The sequence below is a fragment of the Gavia stellata genome, chromosome 25 (assembly GCF_030936135.1).
Source record: "Gavia stellata isolate bGavSte3 chromosome 25, bGavSte3.hap2, whole genome shotgun sequence".
NCBI lineage: Eukaryota > Metazoa > Chordata > Aves > Gaviiformes > Gaviidae > Gavia > Gavia stellata.
Genome location: NC_082618.1, coordinates 10,702,699 through 10,707,057, shown reverse-complemented (window position 1 = coordinate 10,707,057; position 4,359 = coordinate 10,702,699).

Genomic DNA, 4,359 nt, shown 5'->3' with positions numbered 1-4,359 from the left:
GGCCCCGGCCCGGCCCCGCCGCCGCCGCCGCCGCCGCGCACAATGCGCCGCCCGCCCGCCCCGCCGGCCACGCCCCCGCCCCGCCGGCCACGCCCCGTCCGCCGGCCACGCCCACTACCTGTCGCGGGGCCCCCCCGCCTTACATGCACCGAGTTTGTGAGGGCTCAGCCCGCGGGGTGGGAAACGGGAGCGGGGGGGCGGTCATGACCGGCTTGCAGCGTTTGGGTGTGGGGCTCTTCCGCCCCAAAACGCCCCCAACGAGCAGGGTGAGCCCTGGAACGGGAAGGGTGAGCGGCTGTTAAATGACCTTTTCGCTTTAAAGGTAAAATACGTTATGTCAGGCGGGTAACGGATGGAGAGGGGCTGCTTTAAATCAAAAATAGGTTATTGGCATGAAATAGCTGCATTAACTCCTCTTGAACCGTCTAATAACTCCAGGAGCTATACTGCAACCCTGTCGCTGAGTTACCCATTCACGCACACACACGGCGAGGAGGGGAAGGCTGCTTCCTTACGTTATATGAAGTCAAAAAGCATCCAAAAATGCAACACAGGTCCTGAAAACAAGGCCGCCGGAGCAATCTGAACTCTTGCTGCTGCTTCCCCACTGTCGCCCATGGCAGAGCGGGTGCTGCCGGAGGGTCCCTCCCGCTGCAGAGGAGATGCTCGTGCCCAGCTGGCACCCATCCGCATCCCGAAAATCCACCGTCCTGGGAAGGAGCTGTGGGTGCTGGGATGGACACACGGAGCTCAAACGCCAGGGAGGCAGGGCGAGCGGCGGCCTTGGGAGGGAAGAAAGGACAGAGCTCCGGCAGAGGACGAAGCAGCTCTGGGGAGGGACTGCTGTCCTGCCCCCACCCCGGGACCGGGTTTGGATCATTCACAGAAACTTCGGAAGAAACGGATTAATCGAGACAGAAGAGATGAAAGTGCAGATATTTGATTTATGAAAGAAGAAAGGGTTGGGATTTGACGATTCTCTTTAAACCCTGCAGACGTAGAGATCTGGGTTAGAAACGGGGGGCAAGCCCGGGCGATACCTTCCCTTCTTGCTGGGGGCCAAGGGGGAGCTGCAAATACACGAGCGTGAATAAACAGACAACTCAGCCCCCACCACGGGCAATAAGCGTGCAGACCTGCCGGAGGATAACCACTCGTGGTTCTTGCCAAAACCACCTTTCTATCAAATCTAAGATTTCGGGCATCTAAACCACGCCGGGGTTCAAATCACTGGGGGAGACAGAGCCGGCGGCACGGGGAAGGGGGGCGGGTGGGGCTGCGCAGAGCTCCCTGCCCGAGTTTATCCGAGGTGTGAGCACGGTGCTGCTGAAAAAGCGACATGCGGGTTCGCAGCTACAGGCAGATAATACAAGGAACTTAAGGTTTGGACGTGCCTCAGGTTTGTACGATGTAGACGAGATGTATACAAATGATACACGGGAGAAAAATAAGAAAAAAGGTCTTTCAGCAGTGCTCGAATGCAGCTGCAGCCTTTCGTAAGCTTCACAGCAAAAATCCTAGACACCTCTCGAATAAGGCAGAGAGGCGTTCTCACCCTCCACGTGGAATAGGTTAGTTAGAAATGGGAAATGAGCCTTTCTACGGAATGCATCTTTTGGGTTTTCTTCTCCGGGGTGCGACTTTTCTTGCAGTGGAGTGCGCAGCCCCGACACCCACACCTCCCAGGGGTTTAGTAAGAGCTGTAAAGCAGTTAAACAGCAGGACAGACCAAATTCCCTCCAAAGCAGAAGCGTCTTCAGTAGCAACAAGTAGCGGTAGTTTAGAAAGTGAGCACAAACCCGAGAGCCACGAAGGCGACGCGCTGCAGCCACGTGCCGCCCAGGGACTTCTGCAGCTGGAGTCCCCGCAGCGTCGAGCCCGACGGTTTCCACATGTACGTCCAGCTGTTTTCTGAACCCAGACGTGCTTCTGCCACCCTCACCGTGCTGGGATAACGAGCTGCCCAGTTTAACTGGGATGAATTTAAGGGATTCCTCCCTTCGCCCTGGAGTCACTCAGATCCGGAGCAGACCTGCTGACCCCCAGGCTCCATCTACCACTGGAGCCAACGCCTTGCTGCAAGGACGTGCTGGGAACACCGGGTTTGAAGGTGTTTCCTTCTGCTTCCCTTTCCATCAGCCATGCATTACTGGGCAGCTTAATTTAAACCTACTTTCAACTGACACACAATAAAGGAAAAACATTATTAAAAGTCTGATTCCTGAGTACCACCCCTAGAGCTGATTACACAGTCCGTCACTGAAAATTAAAAAACAAAAAGAATAAACTACCCAGGCATTCAGGTTCTTTTGGTTTTGTGAAAAAAAAAGAAGTAGCACTTGTGTATCTCACCCAACGGGGCGAGGGGTGCAGGAGTTTGTCCTGGGGGGGCTGAGTTTGGGTAGGCGCAGGGCCCGCAGCGAGGACAGGGCTCCACCTGGGCAGCGGGACGCAGGAGCCATTGCAGTGAGAAGGGCCCCTCGGCCATAAGAAAATCTATAGGGACAACTGTAGACACCGTCATTCTGCAAGCGGCAAAGACCAGGTACAGCACCTGCCAACAGCCGAGCTGGCCACGCGCCGCAGCGGCTCCGGCACTCGCTGCTGTCCTCCAAGCTGCCACCCCGAGCACCAAATCGCTCGAGCGGTCTGCAGTAACACTGTGTTTAAAACAAAGTGATCGAAATGATTTCCCCCCCCCCCCTTCATTTCAGCTCCTGGTAAAGCACAAAACAACGAACATTCCATGTAAAAGCGATGATTTCATCAGTTCCCAAGGACAACTACCCATCTGAAGCAGCCCCTGGTGCAGGCGCAAGCAGCGCGCAGCTCAGCTCGAAGTTAACCGCATTTTCCCTATAGCTGACACAGGGAGTATTCGATTAAGAGGAACCCCCGGGAGAAGGGCTCCCCCTTCCTCGCGTTAAGGATGGAAATTTAGTCCTTTCACAAAATTAGCCTTTTGCTATAGCAAAGGCAAGAGTCTGCATGGCTTCAGAGGAAGCTGAAGGTTCGTTTTCATGAGGCCAAACTGCACAGTTAAAATCAGGACTAGGAAAAAAATCCGTAGTGGTCTCTGTTACTCTCAATGAATTAAGTCTCGGGTTCTCTGTGGGAGCCCTGGGCAAATAAAGCATTGCCAGGCACAGTGCCTCTTTGTACCGTGTCCGAAGCACAAGACAAAGCCAAGAAACAAACCTGTCCCTTTCTCAGAAAAACTAAGGGACCATGGTACAGAAGATGAGGAAATCAGGAATGACATTCTGCAAGTCTGCTTACACCCCCGCTAAAAACCAGGCTTTTCTTTTAGTGGCAGCTGCTACCAAGATCTAAGCATTGCCGTATAAAAAAGCATTCATATCTTCGTAGTTACCTTCTGTTTTGTAGTTGAGTGAAATAATCAGTAAATATATCTTAACTCATATCCAGAGGGACTGTTTATCAGTATTGCCAGTCAACTTGGAAAAAATTATGACGCTAAAGCTCACTCAAGAACATACTTCTTCACATCCGATTTTGTAGAACAGCTATAAAATAACCAAGTGGGGGTGTGCATTAACAGAGCATGATCTCCTTTAAATATAAAAGTTATTCGGGGCTTTTTTATTATGATGAAAACATCTGTATCTTGATTTCAATTTGCATACATAACTTTAATTCCTACATTTTTTGAACTGCACTTGTACGACGAACCTCAGTCTGTAGACACACACCAATATACAACAGCTTCCAGGTGTGTGTGCCATGGAAGTCAGCTCACGCAGCTGAACTCTGATGCTCACCGTGCACATCCGCACCACCGCCTCCACTCTTGTCCATTCAGTGCCAGGTTTTAAAGTGCTTTTTTCTTAATCTCCCACATCCTGTATCTTCACCGTGTGTCAGATCACCCTCTCCCAAACCAGCCACGCCATTAGATGCTGTATTTGTAAGAACAAGATGTGGCTGAAAGGACGTTTATGGAAAAGCACTCCCGGTCTGCCCTCAGAACATAGCTCATTTATTCTGTTAAGAAAACATCAAGGTGTGTTGAAAACCGGCTTTTTGTTTGATTATGTTCTGATGGGCTCACGCCAACGCTTTAAGCCTGCTTTGTCGGGGGAGAAGGAAAACACATGCAGCGGTCTAACTCACTGGCATCAGTAATTGCCTTGAAGAAAAACTAAATTAAGCCCCAAAAATGGTACGGGCTGCCCGCTCCAAACAAATCCTAAACCATCACCAAAGCGAGCACGCTGCCCTTGGGCACAGCACTCACGTCAAGATCTACACAGCATGTCCGCACAGCACAACACTGCTTAGAGACACCTCAGACAGCTCTGCACAGCGCCGTGCCGATGTATTATCCGAGATCCCGAA